The sequence below is a fragment of the Arvicola amphibius genome, chromosome 11 (genome assembly GCF_903992535.2).
Source record: "Arvicola amphibius chromosome 11, mArvAmp1.2, whole genome shotgun sequence".
NCBI classification, from domain to species: Eukaryota; Metazoa; Chordata; class Mammalia; order Rodentia; family Cricetidae; genus Arvicola; species Arvicola amphibius.
In genome coordinates, this window is record NC_052057.2 from 27,638,790 (window position 1) to 27,661,383 (window position 22,594).

At 42.6% G+C, this 22,594-nt stretch overlaps 1 pseudogene; it reads left to right on the forward strand.

Annotated features, from left to right (window-relative positions):
* Positions 1 to 316: 316 nt before the first annotated feature.
* LOC119825998 lies at positions 317 to 8,978 on the forward strand (annotated as a pseudogene).
* Positions 8,979 to 22,594: the final 13,616 nt, after the last annotated feature.

The following is a 22,594-nucleotide window of genomic DNA, read 5'->3' on the forward strand; positions in this document are numbered from 1 at the left end:
CATCCAAATACCCGAATGACCTTCTCTCAAAGCTGTTTTAAATAAAGGTGTATAAAATAGACACCAAGAGACTCATAAATGGCCAAGGTGATATTTGAGGCCTTGTGGGAGGCACTCATTTCAGACATTCCATGCTCTGTCACCTCTAATGATCTTGGGCTCTTCATTTAGCTCTGAGTTGGCTTTTTAATGAACAAATGCCTTAACCAGCCTAGATGGCATTCTTATTATGGTCATATATTTTGAAAGTGTGATGGGGAAGTGGGGAAGGAATTGATATAAGACAGTACATGGTAAGTAAGAAAATCCCTGAGAAATGGAGGACATCTGTGCCTCCATGGAGTGGTGAGCAACTTGTTGCTTCTGGTCATGACTTCCTATTGGTGAATTAAGACTGATAATCTTGACATTGCGAATCTCTAGGATTTGTTCATATATAGGTCTGAGTAATGGGTATATCATCCAACCCAAAGTTGTGTGTGTGTGTGTGTGTGTGTGTGTGTGAGAGAGAGAGAGAGAGAGAGAGAGAGAGAGAGAGAGAGAGAGAGAGCGATCTGGATATTTCCTGAGATTACAAAACAGTGTGACAGCCCTTTGGAGGTGTTCTGGGAAGTTAAACACCAAATGAGCTATTCCTAACCTTTACAGAATGTCTTGACTCTTACAGCTAGGGGAGGAGAGAGCAAAGAATCCTCCCTTAACAGTGTCTTAGCTACTGTCTCTGCTGAAAAGCTATTGTCAATGATGTGGTCCTAGAGGGAAACTCATCCTTGATTCACAAGCTTTAGGAGGATGCAGAGATCCTGGAATGGTCACACATAAATGGTTGGACAGCATCATGGCTTGTGCTGTGATCTGCCTGACTTGGTTGACATTGAGCCATAATACAATATTCGGTTTTCTATGCTGTTTAATCCTGGTTTGTAAATAACCCTACTACATATGGAAGTGTTCTTTCTCTACATTTAAAACACCAATGAGAGGCCTAATTTGTGTTAGCCCCTCCAATTACAGTTGGAAGCTGCATTTAATGATGCTTGGGTTTTTAAAGGTAGCTTCATACCATTTTAAAGTATCATGTGCCAATGACATAGCTCCAATTATGCCTAGAAAGCTTGTTTATCGTTCTCAAATAGAGGGTGTTTGTTGTTATAACAACATGGGGATGACAGATTAATCAAAAGCATGTGACCTATCTTATTGAACATGGGACTTAGATGTTACATTAGATACAGAGTGGACTTCCATATATGTTTGCAACATATTAGTTGCACTTGGTTGCGGCATCTTCTTGATTTGTTTTTTAATTTACGTATGTGTTATTTGCTCAGGTGACTGGAGGTATGTTAGGCAGTATCTGGACATTCCTTTACATGTAAAAGACTCATGGCTTAAAGAGCATTCACCATACTAGTTTCTGTAACTCTCTCAGGTCTAACTAGCATTCACAGTACCACTTACGTTACTATTTCAGAGTCCTTCCCATTTTATTGACTTATATAGTACAATCGTGAGTAGTTGGAGATGGCATAGCCAGGAACCTTAGTTTACATTCTGATTGTGTTTTTAACCCCTACCATCAGGAATATGAAATCAGAGGTCTGGCAAAGGCTTGGGTAGATTGTCCTGTCATTCACACTTGAATGTGCCTTCATCTGTTACTTAATAAGCTACTCAATAATAACCTAATACTTTACTGTCATATGAACCTCTACCTGGAAGACATGACACACGTGGGTACCCATGCCAGACATGGAAGCCACCATAGACCAACATAATTATAGCGATGTGAACCTAAGAGCTTACTGGGATTACTAGCAAAAGTGTGGATAGGAGGGCTACTTACAGGAGGCAGGGAAGGACTCCAAGAAGCTCTGTCATCATAAAGCCCATCCCAACATAGATAATGACTCAAAAACTGCAAGACCCTGAGCTCTCTGCATGACTTTGAGCAGCCGATCAGGTCCAAGAGTCTCCTCTAGGCAGCGTAAATTGGTTCTATAGTTATTTGTTGTTCTATAACTTTGGAGAAGGGCCCTGCGAATCTTTTAGATTTCAGCTTTCCCGGAAATGTGACATTTGTTTAGTTTCCAACTCTCATGACTGCTCCCCCTCCACTTTCCTGGAAGGAATATTTCAATTCAGAAGAAATTGCTATGCAACAATTGCTTTAAGAGAAACATTGCATTCTGTAATTTAGATTGATTGTAGTTTAAATTGTGGAGGTTAGGAACACCAAGGATTAAGGAACTAACATCTGGTAGAGGCCTCCTGAAAGCATTGCCCCATGGTAAAAGAGAAAATGGATGACAAAAAGATTCAGAAATTAATCACATTCTCAAACATTGTCATAATCAACATTAATACATTTATGATGAAGAGTACTTGTGGCCTTGAACCAACATTGGGGCATTGCTACACAACACTTTTCAGCGTGAATTCAGTTTCCCACAACATGTTTTGGGGAAAGATTCAGGGAAAAAATAGCAGAAAGCAACATTTAAAGAGAATTTGATTTTTACATTTTCTATAGGAGTTCTTTCTTTCCTATTACTGAACAGCACCATGTTGCTTGAATATCAGCTTCTTGAATATTAATAATTTCTTGTCTTGCCCTGTTTTCGTGGAAGATCAGAAGATTTGTGGATTTGTAAAAATGTCACTAGGGTGAGTTTGGAAAAGATAAGATAGATTTGAAGATGTGCTTTGAAATGCTCACCTGCAGGGTATGCTTAGAGGCTGGGGGCAAATAATCCTCCTGAATTGTTTCTGAAGACAGAGAAGCCTGCCCTTGAGATATGTAGAGTCAGGCTATGGCAGGGAGATTGGCCTAAACAGGAATCATTGCCTCTCCTTTGGTATTGGCTGGGCTGTTCACTATACTATCGTTAGATGTAACAAAAGTCAACTTTTGCTTTTATTTGGCCATGCCACTATTGTTTTAGTTATAAGAAAGACATTCATATATTCAGGATACTTTATTTCCTTACATTCAGAATATTTATGTTCTCTTAAAGAATAGTGCCACGTTCTCAGGGGCTAACAACATTTAACCTCGAACTAAACCTTTTATTTTTTCTTCAGTGCAGACTATGGGAGTACTGAGAGTGTATCCTCTCAAGAACTGGTCAGAGGTAAAAGCCTCATCTGAGTCTTGGCAGAAAGGAAGAGCATCGACAAAGACATGAAGTAGCCACACTGTAAAGTATTCCTTCTCAGAACTGGAAGAAGAACGGTCAGTTGGGGTCCCCCAATGTCAGACCTCATTAGCAACATCCAGATAACTTGTTAAAAACACAATTTTAATGTCAAGTTGCCTCTGTGCATCCCCACACTTGCTTCTGCTGTGGTTGATTCAAAAATGGGGACTAAGGATCTGCTTCCAAAGAATCACCCCAGAAACCTGCTATGGGACACTAGCCCAGATTATCTCTGTCCCACGGTCTTTAATCATAACTTACTGGACAGTCATGGGTGTGAGAAAGCGTCTGGAAAATAAGTATTTTTTCATAAAATCCCAATTCTTAATTTTTGGTATTTCCTAGAATATTCATTGTCACTATCTGAAAATTATGATAGTTTAACATCTGTTTTCTTCCCTGTTCTCATAATTAAGAGGAAGACATGAAAATACTGCATCTCCAGTTACATTATAAAAAGATATTAATGTTGCCAGCAGGGAGATTTTTCTTGTAGATATTCTACTTTCAAGAACTGGAGATCATAGAAGAGCGGGGGCCCTCAGAATCTACAGGATCACTATAGACCTCTTACCATCACTACAGGGTGAATGGTTATCAGAGAAGATAGTCCCAGTGACCTTGGTCAAGTTGAGATTCCGTAACTGGGATTGTGTGGAAGATGAATAAATATAAAATGAGGAGAGGAGGTGGGAAAGAGAATATTGCTGAAGTGAGAGGGATGAGGGAAAAATGAGAAAGAAAGGGAGGGCAGTGCAAGATGCTTCTCTGGATGAAGCTGGACTGACCAACTTCTCCCTTTATTGCTGTTTTTTAAGATTTTATTTATTATGTATACAATACAGTGTTCTTCCTCCATGTATGCCCGCATACCAGAAGAGGGCACCAGATCTCACTACAGATGGCTGTGAGCCACCATGTGGTTGCTGGGAATAGAACTCAGGACCTGTGTGATGTGGGAGAGTCTTCTGTTTGAGTTGATTTCATTGGCTAATAAAGAAACTGCCTGGCCCATTTGATAGACCGCCCCTTAGGTGGGTGGAGTAGACAGAACAGGAAGGAGGAAGTGAGGTAGATGGCTCAGTCAGATGCCACGCCTCACCTAAGTCAGACAGACCACCGTGCCTCTCCTCAGAGAGAGATGCGAGATGCAATGGAGCCAGCCATTCAGACATGCTGAATCTTTCCGGTAGGACACCACTTCGTGGTGCTACACAGATTATTAGAAATGGGTTAAAGCAAGATGTGAGTAAGAGGCTGAAACTAATGAGCCAGGCAGTATTTAAAAGAATACAATTTGTGTGTTGTTATTTCGCGTGTAAAGCTAGCTGTGCAGGAGCTGGGCGGCCAGGAGCTGGGCAGTGGGAAGCGGTCCAACAGCTCCTCACTACAGAATGGCACCCAACGTGGATAACTGAATCCACAGAAAGCTTGAGAAAGCTTGGGAAAGAATAGAGTAAAGCTCTATTTTTCGGGTCTGGCAAGCAAGCACTCTCATCTAAGAGAGGCTTCCTGACTCAGCTTCAGCTGCAAAACATTGCAGCTCTTTTAAGAGGTTCTGCTACGAAACACTTCAATGGCGTTGATAAAAGCTGACTGCATGCTTGTTTGTTTTCAGCTGTAGCAGGAAAAAGTTGTGCTGTTTTAAAATGCTGGCGCTCTGGTCTGTACTGCCAGGGCAAACTCTGACTGTTTCAGGCAGGCGGTCCTACTACGTACAGAGCATTTGAATGTGGTCTTTGAGAAGAATGCTGCAGCTTGCTTGCTGGCAGGGACCTTGAAACGCCACAGAGTTGTGGTAATAAGAATGGCTCTAGCAAGTACCTTTGCCATTAGGCTGGAAAGCTAAGGAATGGGCTGGATCCAGCCGCCAAAGTCACAGCTTTAGTCCTACTGATATTGTTTGGTAAATTAAAGACTCATATAGTCAGAAAAAGAGAGATATACAGTAAAAGAAAGATTCAAAGTCGAAGAAAACGTCAAAATGATTTACAATGTGTTGGAAATATATGCAGGCTAAAAGTTCTTAAGAAAAAAAAAAGGAAGCAGTTGGGTGTGGTAGTACACACCTTTAATCCCAACACTTGAGAGGCAAAGGTAGATTGATCTCTGTGATTTCAAGGGGCAGAAGTGGATTGACCTCTGTGACTTCAAGGTGTGGTAACACACGCCTTTAATCCGAATGCCTGGGAGGCAGAGACAGGCAGATCTCCGTGAGTTCACGATGTGGTAGCACACACCTTTAATCCCAGCACTTGGGAAGCAAAGACAGTGGATCTCTGTGAGTTCAAGGACAGCCTGGTCTAAAGAGTTATTCCAGGACAAAGATATAAAGAGAACCTGTCTCAAAAAATAAAAGTAAAAATAAACGAAATAGAGGTTAACATAAAGCTGCCCAATGATGGAAAGTACACAGAGAATCTTGATACTGTATGCTATTGTGCTCTCTTTGAATTGTTTGAATGCTGAGGAAGGAGCAACAGCTGCTAAAAGATATTTGTTTACAAATGCTGCTGAACTAATCCAAGATAGATATTTGAAAATACTTTGACTTCAGAATTTGGATCTAAGGATATGATACTTTGGAAAAGAGATTCTTCTTTTATTTTTACAGAAAATGAGACCCTATGGATTGCATCTATCCCAATATGGTATGATAGACCACGGCCCTCCTGAAAGGTTGCTGTGAACAACTTCAGAAAAATTACTTCGCTCAACTGATGACTGAGATGAACCTGGCACACAGGTTACATTATGAAAGATCTGATTAACAGCGTCCCCATTCAGCAGGAAGCAGTTTGGAGAGAAATAACTGCGCCCATATTCCCAAATATTGTTTATAAATGTTCTTTTACATTTAAAGGGGGATATGATATAGATATGAATAATTTGCATTGATATGGATTTTGCTTTAGTGATACAATTTTGTTATATGTATATGTATTTCTGATACTGATTAAGGTATTGTGATTATGTAGTTCATTTAAAAAATGTAATGTATAGAGGTTATTAATGGATAGTCATCAATAATAGTAAAACTTGTAGTTATGTTAGATTTTCTAGATATATAGAGATATATTTAAGTTAAATAGGCATTCTTCATATCTTTCAAAGACTACAGAATATTGCATTTTAAATGTTTTAATAACTTAGGGCTTTTCATGACAATGAGACATGTCTGCTCCTGGCAGCACCGTCTACTTCAAGAAGATGATGGGCATCAAAGAGGATCCTTATGGAGTTTGATAGCCACTTGGGCAAGAAACTGCTCTTGCCTGGACTATTGGCATAAACTGGACACAAAGAACCCACAGAAAGAGGACTGCTGAACTTGCCTAAAGGTGAGATGATTCTTTGGGGTTCCTGATTCAAGAAAGAGTCTGCAAGACATTCTGAAGGACACAGCAGATACTGACTGAACTGCCTTTGAAATTTCCTGCTTCATGGAAATGTCTCTGGATACTATGGGCCTGTAGGCCGAAGATGGATGCCCCAACAGTACAGAGGAACTTTGGGTGACTGTCCAGGCAGCGAGATGTCTCTGTGATTTCTAGAGTTTTGGAAGTAGCTTACTTCTTGTTCACCTAGGTAATATTATATCCTTCTGGAGTCTTTGATGGAGTTGAAGAATGGATAGATAGTTATAGTTTTCCTTAGTTATGATAAAAGATAAAGTAGATATAAATATTGTAACTATAATTCTTGCTTGATAACTGTTTTGTTATATATCTAATTTTGCTCTGTTAAAGTTAAAGCCTTCTTTTTATTGTTTAAACAGAAAAAGGGGAAATGATGTGGGAGAGTCTTCTGTTTGAGTTGATTTCATTGGCTAATAAAGAAACTGCCTGGCCCATTTGATAGACCGCCCCTTAGGTGGGTGGAGTAGACAGAACAGGAAGGAGGAAGTGAGGTAGATGGCTCAGTCAGATGCCACGCCTCACCTAAGTCAGACAGACCACCGTGCCTCTCCTCAGGGAGAGACATGCAATGAAGCTCCAGCCCAAGATGGATGTACGCTAGAATCTTTCCGGTAGGACACCACTTCGTGGTGCTACACAGATTATTAGAAATGGGTTAAAGCAAGATGTGAGTAAGAGGCTGAAACTAATGAGCCAGGCAGTATTTAAAAGAATACAATTTGTGTGTTGTTATTTCGTGTGTAAAGCTAGCTGTGCAGGAGCTGGGCGGCCAGGAGCTGGGCAGTGGGAAGCGGTCCAACAGCTCCTCACTACACCTGTGGAAGAGCAGTCAGCGTTCTTAACCTCTGAGCCATCTCTCCAGCCCCCTTTATTGTTGTTTGACATCATGGGAACACACCATGAGATTAGGACGGTCCAGGAACCTCTGTGCAAATAACAATTGCTTCAGGGTCCATCTGTCACTGCACTCTTAGACAGCAACCCATGCAAGTGTATTGCCTGTGTATCTTTCTGTGATAGGTGTGTGTGACATGGAGCAAAACGGAAAGAGGGAATTGTTAAATAGATGCAGGAGTTTCAAATTCAAAGCCACAATGCTAACTGGGGAGATGGGGAGAGAGATGCAAGACGGACATTGTTGTCCCTTGAGAGTTATTCAATATGAGATACAAGGAGTCACTGAAAGGAAAGTTGACAGAAACGAAAAGAGGGAGTTGAAGACATCCTGGAGCAAGTGATCCTGGCTAGGAAACCTCACACTAAAATCTCCTGGAAATATTTCAAGACAAGCAACAAAACATTGCAAGTTTGCTTGTACTTGGAGAGGTTAATGACCATCTCCCATGCCGATAAGATCTTGTTTACATTGTTAGTTGTGTGATAGGTATCAGGTGTGACTCAGACTTTTGTTTTTTGAGACAGGGTCTCATTCTGTAGTCTTGGCTGGCCTGGAGTCAGTCACTATGTAGTCCTGCTGGCCCTCACACAGAGATTCACTTGCCTCTACTTTCTGGGTACTGGGATTAAAGGCATACATATGCTCAAGCTGCCCTAACTGTTGGTCACTCTCATCTATCTGCATGGCCAGACGAGCTGGAAAGGCCACCCACATCACTCTGTCAGCCATCTTCAAGTGGATCACGAACATCTACTACTTCTGCCATGCAGATCCATATGGCAGAATCCTATCTGCCACAACATTTCTCTGAACAAGGGCTACATCCAAGAGCCTTGAGAGAAGGAGGAACCTGGCAAGAGGGTCTTCTGTCACAATGATCCTCAGTATGCAGAGTGCCTGCTTAGCTTAGCTGAGTCTTCAAGAAGTAGAGGCTGCCCACCAGGCCATCCAGGACTCCAGCACGATTCCCTGGGGTGGGCCTTTGACTATGAAAACAGAGGACTAGCAGCTATTGCGGGAGTTTGAGGAGGTTACCAGGGGAGTTGGGTTGGGACACAGGAGAGAGCAGGCTGGGGCATAAGCACAACAGTCACTGGTAGAGAGGGTGGCCAAGGTCGTGCTGATGCAGGAAAAGCAGGGTGAGCTAGAATACCTCACAGGTAACTTTGACTGGGAAGCCATCTTCCAGGCTGGCACGCTGGTTAAAGAGCTGAGTTCATCAGAGACCCTGGTGCTCAGTCCCTCGCTGAGCTTGCCTCGCATGGAGACATGGACCTTACTGTCCATGGCCTTGCTATCTGGTGACCTCCAATAGAGTAGACTGTTGACAGCTGAGACTTCAGTGAGACCTTCCTGGCCACATCCTTCCTCCAGCATCCATGAGATGAGAACAGTGTTTGCTGCCTATCCCCAGAGCCCTTCTTTGAAGTAAAGGATGCCACATTGGCCACTGACCTGTAGGACTAGACCAGTGTGGGTACCTTCTTGTAAGAAGTCAAGCCCGCCCCCCATCTCCAGACAGTGCCCAAGTCAGGGCCCAGAACTGCACCTCAGAACAATCTTGTGGACATCTCAGCATCCAGAGAGGTGCTGAGCCAGATCTTTTAAGCCAGATCTTTTTGGTTCCATGAGGCCACACTGCTGCCAGTCAGAGATGTCCTCATAGCCAAGCCCAGAGAACTAGGAGCCTAGGACCAGAATGGTTGCTTCTCCCTCATCAACAACTGCTGCTGTATACAATGGTTCATCAACTCAAGTCATGCCTCCCACCCTTTCGCTCTAGACCAAGAGCTGGCAAAATGACCCCTGTCCTCACACCCACCTCACCCTGCCTGCCCTCTGCTCTGTGAGACCTGAGGCCTGGAGGGGTTCTACCAGGCCTGGGGGGAACAGAACAGGGCCTTCCTCAAAGCTCAGCTTTGTTTCACTGACTCCTGCTGCCTCCTCTGGTCCCTAACCAGAGAAAGCTCCCAGGTCCAGCAAATGTTAATTAGTTGACAGCCAATCAACTCCTTGGATGCCCCTCCTGGCAGAGCTTCCTCAGGGGCCCTAGTAGCCTTGATTAAGGAGGATGGTGGCAGGACACAGGGGAAAGGGAACAGAGAAGACATCAGAAGTAGGGAGGGGCAGCAAAGTGGGGCAAGATAGTCTCTATGACCGCTGGGGTCTTTTCCTGGCCCCATCACTGACAGAGAAGACTGAAAAGATTTGAGCCTGTCTCAAGGCTGAGAGCAACAGGAATTGGGCATTTGGAGTGATTGGGAAGGGTCAACCAAACTGATAGGTTAGGGGAAGAGACTAATATGGTGTATAGTTACAGCTAAGACTTAGCTGGATGAATACCCAGCTTGCTGGGAACTCTAGGATCAGGAAGGGGGCAGCCCTATGACCCTGTCTGCAGGATGTGGATCAGGTCTTGCTCAGCCCTGACCCTTGAGTCCTGATCCTTATCTACCCTCTACATGGGGCAATTTTAAGAAACTTGGCTCTAGAAAAATTTCCAGGAATCTACAAGGATGAACCCAGCTAAGAACCTAAGCAATAGAGGAGAGGGTACCTGAACTGGCCTTGCCCTGTAGTCAGATTGATGAGTATCTTAAATATCACTATAGAACCTTTGCCCAACAACAGATGAAAACAGAGGCAGAGAACCACATCAGAACACTGGACTGAGCTCCCAAGGTCAAGTTGAAGAATGGAAGGAGTGAGAATATGAGCAAGGAGGTCAAGACCATGAGGGGTTCACCCACTGAGACAGTTTGCCTGAGCTAATGGGAGCTCACCAACTCCAACTGGACTGGGAGTGAATGAGCATGGGATCAAACTAGTCCCTCTGAATGTGGTTGACAGTTGGGGCAGACTGAGGGGGCCACTGACAGTGGCACTGGGATTTGTCTACTGCATGTACTGGCATTTTGGGATCCTATTCTCTTTGGATGTATACCTTGCTCAACATAGATGTAGTAGGGAGGTCTTGGACTTTCCACAGAGCAGGGTGCCTTGCCCTCTCTTAGGATTGGAGGGGAGAGGAGTGGGAGGAGGGGAGGGAGTGGGAATTTGGATTGGTATTTTTTTAAAGTAATAAAATAATAAAAAGTAATTTTTTTCTAAATGAAAATTTAAAAAAACTGAAAAAGTGGGTAAAGGGTGCACCACCATACCTGGCCTATACCACACCTGGCCTTCAACCTATTTTTGATGTTTATTGACATGTGATCCAGGTTACTTAGGGACTAGTGGTGTTTAATGAAATCATGTTAACTGAAATATTTATGAGTGTTTGTGTGTGTGCATGCACATGAATATGGAAAACCAAGGCTCCAAGTGCATGTATTGAAGATGCACTGCACTTTCATTTTGATTTTTCATATAGTGTTATTATGATCTCCATTTCATAATTGAAAAACTGAGATTGAGTCAGAAGATTACTTCCAAAATTTCACATGTCTAGTAGGAGTTGAGAAAGAGTTTGAAACAGGTAGCTCTAACTCCAGAATCCATGCTTGAAAACTCTGAAGGAGATCTCATTCATTCATACACTCATGCATTCATTCACACGCTCATGCATTCATTCATATGCTCATGCATTCATTCATATGCTCATGCATTCATTCATATGCTCATGCATTCATTCACTGGGAGCTGATCATAGCAAATTCTGTAACGGGAGAAAGAAGCATGTTTCTAAACGTGTAGAAATGAGTAGCAGATTTAGAGCAGGTAAGGGTTAAAATAAGAACATGGAGAAGAGACAAGTGGCCAAGTGTGAACTAAGGGCATGGGAGAAATTTAAAAGAGATGAGTCTTGAGGTATGTGTGGGCAGTTACCTGGGAAACAGGGCCCTGGGTGTCAAGGGCATGGACGCTGGAGATAGAGGGAGGGTTGATAACAAAGGCGCACTGGCGTGAAATGAACCAATGCATTTGGTCTGTGCTCACCAGAGTGAAGAAGAAAGCTGGAAACTAAGAGAAGGAACAGTAAACTGGGTTCAGACTTGGATCTGTCAACAAAATTTGAGTGTCTATCAGATTCCCACGCTTCTGTCTGGGATGCTCTCCAGAGAAGCACAGAGAGCTCATTTTTCTCCTTAATAAAGCAAGTCCATTCCTATTCACGTTTCCTTTGGAGAAACCACTCCCTGTTGAATAACACCATCCTTCATTTCTTTGGAGGAGAGAAGTGTGCTGTGATCCAGTGCTAAACATTTCCACAGTACTGGGCAGTGTGGTCACTGCAGAGAAGAGGGAATACAGAGTTTGGCTTTTTGAAGCACAACATAGAGAAATTTAGATTTTCATCTCAGTATAAGGATGTATTATGATGTCTTAAATATATTTGTTTGAGTAAAAGGTCTTAAATAATGTGTGGACTCCTCTAACACTGGCTACCATTTTTAATGTCATGCAGGACAGTCTGCTTTCATGTATAAGACTCGGAGCATCAGTGAACATTCTCTTGACAAATGAGATATTCCTGCAGACATCATGCCTTCTGAAAACCAAAGGTCTTCCTCTGATGCACGGCCTTTCTTTCTCTGAACACCTCATATTCATTTTTATGTCTTCTGCATCTTTCTTTCCCCCCTTTTCTTTGAGTGTCTGCTGACCTTCAGTCCTAAGCTTAGAAACCCTTCCTCTGCTAGGCCCCTGTATTGAAAATGTGGTTAGGAGCGCATCTGCCTATTTCTTCAATGGCCTGTGCTCGTCTGCACTTTAGAAAAATCAGAATCTCCTTGTGTATTCAGTAGGAAACCAGCAGGTGAACAACGGATGGTGACCTAGCATGTTAATTTTATATTCTTAATGGAAACTGCTCTCTGAATACATAGCAGGGTTCTCGGGGGGGGGGGGTGTATTTTCATGGCTTAGAAATTAATGAATGAATGGTGGGATGTGCTGTCTATATTTCTTCACATAAGTAAGGAGTGAATTCATGGTTCTTCCAATAAACCCTCAAGGGATTTACATTTGAAGAAATGCATTAAGGGTAGGTGAAATGGCTCAGTGGGTGAAGGCTCTTGCTCACTAGCCTGGTAACTTGTGTGTGTGCACCGCAAAACCCACAACAGACAGAGAGAACTGATTTCTGATTGTCCTCCGAACTCTATGGGTGTGCCTCTGTATGCTTGCATACACACACACACACACACACACACACACACACACACACACGCACATACGCTGAGTAAATACAATGTAATAAAAATTTAAAGACCTTCAGTGTTAAGTAGCTGCCCCAGTATATAATTCAGCGCTGCTTTTTTGTGATAATATTTGACACTGAAGATTACATTAAAATTGATGTTGTTGTTTGCACAGGTATTTTTCCACATTAATCAAACACATGACAAGGGAAAATACCACTGCAGCTTATGAAATTAAGTATCTGAGGAGTGATACAATCAAGAAATTGCAACTCCAGTTTTGCCAGAATAGGAAGACATAAAACTCAAGACAATCAACCTACCTCCAGCTTCTTTTGTGTTTCTGAAACAGTAAAATACTCGCTTTGAAAGACTTCTACCTTTTCAACAGTATAAGAATTCCTATATTATCTGATGAGTGTGGCCTGCTAGCCACTGTTTTAACTGCAAGAGTGATCTCAACATCTTACAGTAATTGGGAAACTGCAAGTTAATATTGTTAATAGTAATAATATTAGCAACTAGCACAGTGCTAGGTGTTGAATGTTCATCACCTCGTTTCGCTCCTACAGAAGGAATGGAAGTAGTTGTTACTGCCTTCTTGTATTGCACGATAATAGCCAAAGAGAGAGACAGACTGAAGAAAAGTTCAAGGCCCATCAAGCAGTTACTACTAATGATAAACTTTGATATTACTATTTATATTTCTACAAAACTCAAAGCCTATCTTACAAGATGGTATACAGAATCTCAAAGAATGCATTTATAATATGTAATGTAAATTTTTTGTTTCCCTGACTTTTTATGCTCATTTTTGGTTTGTATTTTAGGATAGCCCTGAAAAAAATTACATTTTTCTTTCCAGTCTAATCCTTTAGAAACTTGAAAATAATTATTGTTGTCTTATAATGCTTTCTTAAATGGGTGGGATGAATTCCCTTGCAAAAACACATGTAGAGTGTCCCTTGCACTTTTTGTCATTTGAGGACCCGGTAGCATGACAACCGTCGTCTCTGAAGGAAACACTTACCAGAGTCTAACAGTCCACTGATTCAGATCTTCCCAGGCTTCAGAACTGTTTATAAGCCATCCCATCTGTGGTATTTTGTTGTTAGATTACAGCAGTCTTACAGGGGCTTGGCAAGCAACTCAGCTGGTAGAGGGCTTGTCTAGCATGCACAGGGCCCTAGGTTCCAGCTGTAATGCTAAAATCAATGGTGGCGCGTGCCTATAAATTCTTAGGATGTAAGGGCAGGAGGATCAGAAGTTCGGGGTCATCCTTAGCTGCAAAATCAAGTTTGAGAGCAACTGGGGTTACATGATAGCCTGTCTCAAAAATAAGGCAATTAAAATGGCAACAATAGCAAACGTCTCCTGTAGGTTGAACTGTATTCTTCCTAAGCTCATGTGTTCAAATCTTCATCACTTGCTTTTTAGGGTGTAACCTTATTTGGTGAAAGTGTGCTTGGAGTCAGAGGTAACTGAGTTAAAATAGTTCATAAGGCTGGAACGTAATCTGGCACAGTGGTACCCTTACGAGAAGGGCAACTAGACCCAGGTATGCCCAGCGTGGTGATCTGAAAATCCTGGGAGGTTACAATGCACAAGTTTAGGAAAGAGGCCTGGAGTAGATGAGCCCTCCAGGCTCTAGGAAAGATTTCCAACATCCAGCCTCCGGAACTGAGGGACAATAAATCCCTGATGCTTCAATCCCCAGGTTGAGGTGGCACTTGTGACAGCCCGATAAACCAGTGCTGCACCCAAAGGTGCTTCAACTTTGCCTCAGAGCACTGTTAGTTCAGTGGGTGAGGAGCACAGGCACCGGGCTGATCACTTTCAAGTTGATCCCAAGACTGAGAAGACATTATCCTGTAAGAAAAGAGAAAAAAGGGTTCATTATTTGTACTCTGGTTCTCTTTCTCTCCCTCTCCCTCTTCCCCTCCCCCTCCCTCTCCCCCTTCCCCTCCCTTCCTCCTCCCCCTTCCCCTCCCCCTCCCTTTCCCCTCCCCCTCCCTCTTCTCTCTCTCCTCAATCAACTCAGTGTGTGCTACATTGAATTCTAACTATTGACCCAGAATGGCTTTCTGCTTTTCAGAAGCCGATGCGTTGCTTTGAAACCCTTGCGGAAGGGAATTTTTCTCTACGATGCCAGCAGCAACTTCATCAAAGACACAAAGTTTGGAGGGAAAGCACCGACTTCCTATTTTTCTTCATCTTATCTCTGATGACACAGAAGTAGAAATATACCTTTTGTAATTCGTCTTGCCGCAGACGGCTAACCTGGAGGTGCTCAAATAGCCATGTCTTGAAACAGCGAGCATAGAGTTTATGGAGACAGGGAAGACTGTATCTTAGATAGAAGTGACTGCCAGCGACAAAAGTTTCTTCTGTGACAGGACTGCTTTGATGAACATTAGACTTAGCACAGCGAGGAAGCGCTCCTGCTGCTCAAGCTTGACAACCTGAGTGGAGAGCCACGGCAGACATGTGAAAGCCATGTGTCCATATGTGGAGGATGGAAGGGTCATCCTGGAAGCCAGCCTAGCAAAATTGTGAGCTATGAATTCAGCGAAAGACTCTCTCTCTCAAATAATTCAATAGAGAATGACTGAGGTGGACACCTGGCACCCTTTCCTGGCTTCTGCAGGAGCTCAGGGGCGACCACACACACACACACACACACACACACACACACACACACACACACACACACTGGTCTTACTGACCCTTTGGCTATTATTAAACATTCACTATGATACTTTAAGAGGCCATTTTACATTCTTATAACAATGTTCTACGAATATGTACTAGTTAAATCTTATGCTAATAAGAAAATGCCTCCAGAATACTGTTAGTGTTGAAAGGAGGTTAGGTACAGTCTGTAGTGTGTAGAACTCTCTAGTATGGTACCCTCGGGTGGGTCAGTGATCCCCATCTTTTGGCATTTGATGTAATCTGCCCCCTGTAGTTATGGATAATCTGATGCTAGCTGTGTTCCAGGTCATCTGGGAAGTAGCCCCTTCCCTGTTATGATTCCAACTCCTCTTGACCATATCAGGATTTTGAGTGGTCTTAGTCGAGGGGACCCAGCTATGTTCTACCCTGATTCCTGATCAAGAGAAGTTGTGAAATAATAAGAGTTAGGTTGCGTCTTTACATTTTGAGTTCAAGTTATGGTATAGCAGTGGATAACCCATTCAAGGACAAATACTCAGGAACGTATCTCAGTAATAGCCGTAATAAACTAATGTGCCTTAGGTCCCAGGATCCTCAACTCTACATGAAGGACAAATACATTGTGTGTTATACGCTACTGTTAATTGAGGGGAAGAGATCCAAATGAGAGGGAAATGCTTAGGGAAACAAAGCAGAATGAAGCAAAGCCATCATGTGCCATGCCTGCACGGCCTGGAACCGAAACAGAGCGAAGGATGTCAGGATTAAACTCGCACACACTTCTCAAGCTGCTGGTAGAAGAAGCCCTTTATTGAACAGCACCATGGAGGTTTTATACCTAACCCAGCAAGGTGGGCCAACAGGTGAAGACCTCATAGCCTGATCCTCAGTCAAGGCCAGGGCAATGCGTGCTCAGGAAGCAGGGTTGTTAAACAACTTTGACCCAGCTCTCAGAAATTCAAATCAAAGGGGCAAGAAAAGGTCACTAGCAGTAAAGAGCAGCTGGAGGCCAGGACTCCAAATGGTCCCAACAATCATGCTGGTTTTGAGTCGACCATTCCCAGAATGCATTATGTCTCTCCCCATGGGAAAGTCAGGTTTCCCTAGTGTGGCATTGGAATTACATGTAATCCTCTAGCTTACATCCCTCACTTCCTCTGAAAGCAATTTGGTTTTATGTATTAAATTGTATTGCTAAGATAATAATCTTTTTCAGTATAGCTCTAAATGGCACTTTCGACAGAACTTCCAGATATTAAAAAGTTTTCTCTCTTATTAGTGATCAGAATTGAATCGTTCTCCCACTAAGTATGTCTATAAACTCTCACAATGCACTGAAAATATGCTGAGACTAAGTCTGTAGCTCATTGCCCAGAAAGGCGGCCATCCTCCCACAGCTTGTTAAGGGCCAAACTCAGTGCTCATTATAGAGAGAGAATGAACCAGTCAGGCATGATGGTTTGGGGTGAAGTAAAAGTTTTTGATGGCTTGCTTGTTTTTGTTCCTAGCTTTCTGTTTCTTTCATTTATGAGCCTGCCTTCCTTCGGAGGCTGCTAGGCTCAGCTATCTTTCACCTCTAGCACAGAAACAGTTCTTGTTAACCCGCATCGAAAGAGTTACAGGGGCTGCTTAGTTCTGCTGGGTTCGAAGAGGAGGCCTCCCGGATGTTTAATTCATATGCCAGCCTTCTGAGGTCAAGATTATTACCCCTATTTAGAAAGATCTGGAAAGCAAGGCAGAGAGGTTGAGTAATTTATCCCTGGGTGCAGGAGGGATCAGTGTCTGAGCTAGGATTACAGTTCCGAAAGCCTCAGACTCCCGGACCTGTGCTCAGGCCACTGCATGTATTCCAAGCCACTTGGCCTCCTTAAAGTAAGCTCTGCTCCCCTCCTGCCCTCCGAGCCCTCTGGTGAGCACTTGAACTGCTGTCAGCAAATGTGCAAGGGGCACTGAGGGTGCAGCCCAGAAAGTAGTCCAGGCACTGACTGCTTGCTGCTGGGGTTTCTTCACTGCTTAGCAGGCAGCTTCTCCTCCAGAATAGGTTCTCATATAACTATCTATCCAGGCAACTTAGTCTACTGTCATTAGCCTTCATCTTGTGCTCCAGAATTCTACTGAGGAGCAGAAAACAAAGCAAAGAACGCTACATGGCCGCAGGAGATGATGCCTCAGAAGTTTGTACACAAGTTTCCACTGAGGATTTTTCCTAAAAGGAGCCTCGCAATTTACCACCTACCCATATATTATTTTTCCCTGTGTTTTTTTGAGGCAGACACTTTATTAAAAAGATGCAGTAAAAATACATGTGTGTATCTGTTAGCATTTTTAACATTAGTAAAATGTTCTTGTGCTTTGTCAAAACAGAAAGAACCTTAGAAGAAATATTTCTAGAACACTGGATTTGGAGGCAGAATGGGTGGGTTGGTTTGTGTTTTCCTTTCCTTTTCTTTTTCTTACCAGGGTTTTGATCTTAAGCCATTCACTTAACCTCTCTGAAGGTACAAAGACAAACCAGAGGGCCCTTGCTCATTAGAAGGTTCAGTGCGGTGGGAAAGATAGATCACCGGCTACGACACAATGTGATCCGTGCTATATTAGTGTTATGATCAAAGAGCTCAGGGAGCACAGGGGTAGCAGCGTTTAAGCCTGACCTTGAGTTTCTCTGCATACCAAATGGAATGTGCTTTAATTGGAATGACCCTCGCAGACCCAAGGTGGAAAACTACAGCCTGCGTGAGAAAGGAGACGTCCTGGATGACTGGACCACTGAGTGAGCAGACAACTGAGAAAAGTTATGGAAGAGGGGAATAGGAAGGCAGTGGCAAATCCGGGAGCAGCTGTCCAGTAGAGGCCGTTAGCTGGGGAGAAGGAAGCTGTTTGTGAGTGCAGCCCTTCTCTTATACCGAAGGCGTTTAAAGTGGGAATGCAGGTGCCAGGATAACATCTAATTTGAGGCAGGGTTGAGCGCCAGAACTGTGTGAAAGACAGATGGATAAACAGACAGTTGCAGAGTAGTGGAGAGCACCGAGAGAGATCAGTGTCCAGGAACCCGGAACAAACAAGATGACCTTGTCAGTCACAGGAAGGGAAGTGACCTGTTCCGTGCCCGTCACTGGAAGCAGCCCGAGTTCTTCTCAGAGACCTCCGCTCTGCTTTCCTGGCTTTGGGGCAGAAAGGAATTTTAGGATGAGAAAGTAAGAAGCAGATTGGGAGTTTATTAAAATTTAAAGAAAGATTTTTGGGAAAAGGATACTGCACACCTGAGAGCATGGGTGTGAGCTCGGAAAGTCAGGGCTTCATAAGGGAACTTTTTAGTACTAACTTTATGAGGAGTAGAAAAGAGACACCCGGGGAAGGAAGAAGATGTACCTAAGTAGGCATGGACTTCTGGGCACGGGGGGCGGGAGGCGGGGGGAGCAGGGGCGGTCACAGTTAGGTCTTAACATTAACCATACATACTGTTTAGGTGACTCTCAAGTTATACATCGAAGGACTGGTACGAAACGTTTCTCCCTTTCTCTTATTTGGAGAAGTGTGAAAATAAGGGGACCCCAGAGGAGGCTTAGGTAGGGCTATCTGATATGATAAAACCAAAAGTCACTAGAATTGTACAAAGGACTTGAGACATATATCGTAAGTAGGGATTCAGGTAAGATTCCTAGACAATTATAGGATTACAGCTGGAAAGAGAGAAAGGCCTGAAGCCAAGGCTGTTGACCATGTTGGAACTCCTGACACTCCGTTGCTGAGAGGTCATTCATATGCGCGTTTGTGTGTCAAAGTTCTTTGAAGCATTTCATATAGTCCATATGAAATATATACTGCTTTCCATAATTATTCTTTTAGTGCATTCTAATCTTCAGGTTTCTATTTATTTTCTCCATGCTATAAAAAACAGCTTCACAGTTTTTCTCATTTGGAGCTAGCAATTACTTCAAGAAAAGCATCAGTGGCACCTTCAAAGTAAGTGCTGTTGCAATCAAGAAGTTTCCAAGTGGAAATCATTGATATTTGTGATGGATAAATACAGTTGTTGAGCAGTAAAACAAGTGAGACAAGCAGCATTATACAGGGCTTGCTTGTCATCAGGTATCCACATAATAAATTAAAAGTCTATTTTTTCTAGACTAAGAATTTGACCATCACACATATCCAAATAGTGATCTGTCTGACTCAGATGATGGTAATAGTAAAAAGCTTTCCAAAATTTTTAACCCAGCATCTCTGTTTGAAAAGTCCATGCTCACACTCGGATTCATTTTCTTAGCATCTTTCTGTCTCCTCGAATGACTTAAGTCTTTAATGCAACATTTTTTTCCTGTTTTTATGTGTATATGCATGTGTGTGGGGATGACAATGCTGAGTGTGTGTGTGTGTGTGTGTGTGTGTGTGTGTGTGTGTGTGTGTGCGCGAACTGATTAATGTGGAGGCCGGAGGCCGGTCTTGGGTGCTTGACTCTAGGAGCTGTGTGCTAGATAGGGTCTCTTGGGGACTCGAGCTTACTAATAGGGACTAGGCAGTTGAGTTACAAGGCTACAAAACATATCTAAGGGGATGATTGTGCAGCACTGAAGAAGCAGAACACACTTATGAACCCAGAGAATCATTTCATGTTGTCCTAGTAGTCAGTTCATGGACTTCATTGAGAGCAGTAGGCTTCCAGTCCCATGTCACAGAGGAATTCTGTGTGAAGACATGTCTGCCTTCACAAAGCACAGATTCAGGTGTAAGAGAAGAGACTGTGGTATGGACTCATTTGTATTACCTTAGACTGTAAGATGCCATAGATTTATTTTCACAATACAGGCATACATTTTAGGTGCTAATTCTACTTTTTTGAGATTAATATAATTATAACATTTTTTCCTTCTCTTCTCCCTCCAAATCTTCCTATATACCCTCTTCTCACTTCTTCAAATTCTTGACTTCTTTTATTAATTGATATTATAAGAATATATCTCTATACATATATGTTCATAAATACAACCCTTTCAGCCCTTATAAGGTGTCATGTATTTTTATTTTCAGGGCTGGCCATAAGGTATGAAATAACCAATTGGTCTGCTCTCTTGGTGTGGGAAGTCCTTTTGTATATGTGTTGCTTTTATTGGTTAATAAAGCTGCTTTCAGCCAGTGGCTTAACAAGGTAAAGTCAGGCAGGAAATTCAAACAGAGACGTAGAGAGAGAGTAGGCAGAGTCAGGGAGAAGCCATGTAGTTGCCCACAGGAGACCAACACACCGGAAACTTGTAAGTAAATCACAGCCACGTGGTGATGCACAAATTAATATAAATGGGATAATTTAAGATATAAGAGTTAGCCAGAAATATGCTTAAGGTATTGGCCAAACAATATTATAATTAATACAGATTTCTATGTGGTTATTTTGGGAGGCTGGGAGGCTAGGAAACAAACAAGCACCCTCCCCCAACACTCTTTTCTGGAAGACCACATCTCCAACTCCCAACTTTCTTTAGTTGTTTATATATAATTCTTTGTGTAGGGTTGAGGCCTTGTGGGTTTTTTCCCATCCTCTTTGGCATATATGTGGGTATCTTCCTTGTTCAGCTCACACTTGGGCAGTTGTTGGTGAGACTTTACGAGTCTAATATTACTAGGAAACAATTTCCAGCAAACTTCCTGATCTCCTGGCTCTTCCAACCTTTCCACCTCATCTTCTGCATGTTCTTCAAGCCTTACATGTAAGGATGTTTTGTGAGTAGATACAACAATTGGGACTGGGCCACACAACTGTGAATCTGATTCATTGTGGTTTTCTGTAGTGGTTTCCTTCTGTTGCAAAAAGAAGTTTTCACAATGAGAGGTAGAAACTCCACTCATCTGTGGATAAAAGGCTGAGGTCTACATTTTGTTGTTAGGGTTACATCTGTACATTTTATAGAATTTAGTATCAGTTGCCTCAGGAAGAAAAATTGAGGAACCGAGATCTGAGAGATGACTAGCAATATTACAGGCGCCACAGGGCACAGGGAATTTCCCGAAAGAAGCTGAATGTGGTGTTCTGTGGATATTCTGATGAAAGAGTACAACTATAGGGATCTGAGCTTTCTTTTGTTTTGAGCAGTAAATTCTTCATACCAAGTTCATACAATATCACCAGTTATGATTTTGTCTTTCTTCTTTCTGATTATAGTAGATGGCACCAATTGACTGTCTGACTTTTGAGAAGGAAGTTTCTAAGCTCTAAGACTTCCTTGTATTGTTCAACTTTATTAGGCAGAAATTATTAATGATAGAAAATTATGTCTGCTTATTCATAATTAAGCATTAAAAGGTATTATACTGATAAATTTTACAGCAATAGTTATCTGTTTATTTTTTAGTTTAAATTATGCTTGATTGTCAATAAACATGCCATCATTAGTCATTGCTCTTGGTTGCCCCATAATGAGATGCCCACACCTGAAGATGTTTTCGTCAAAGCACGTAATTACAGCAGTCAAGCTGGAACTGACTTGAAAAATTCCTATTTTGCTGGTCAGCTTTCATAGTGTCAGAAAGTGCCATGGCAGGCTGCTGAAGGAGAAAACACAATGGTACTACATCCATGAGCCCTGAGTGCTTTGATGCTGGACCTGCCAGGCAAGATGTGTTCACTGGTGTAATAGTGGAACAAATGTCATGGGAGTAACCAATTGCTTTTGGTTCAGATTTAAGGGTTGTCCTCAGAAGGAATTCTAAAGAAGGCTGGTACTTTAAACTTAGTTGAAAGCCTGTAGCTTGGCACGTTATAGGCCCTAAAAGGGAATATACTATTGTTGTTTTGCTAAATAGACAGGATATTAAACTGTCTTTTAAGTATTTATGTTTATCTACATCAATTAGTGCTACCTTCAACTTTGGCCAGAGACACTTCTCCCTGTAGTGGTCGGTAGATAATGCAGAGACTCATAATGGATGAAGTTACTATTGAGTGTTCAGGTGTAAATGAATCATCTCTATCAACTCCCTCCCAAGAAATAAAGAGGGGCCATAAAGAACGTAACAGCAGTTGGGCAGTGTGCACACCTTTAATCCCAGCACTTGGGAGGCAGAGGCAGGTGGATCTCTGAGTCTGAAGCCATCCTGGTCTATAGACAGTCAGGCTACACAGGAATGTAACAGCAGGAGGACTGAAAGGTATGTTGAGGCGTGGCATGACCACTTTTGTGAACTATTCAGCTGTGGTTACCTGCACAAGATGAGGCCAAGATCAGTCAACATTCCAGGAGGCAGCACCGACCGTATTCAGTGGGT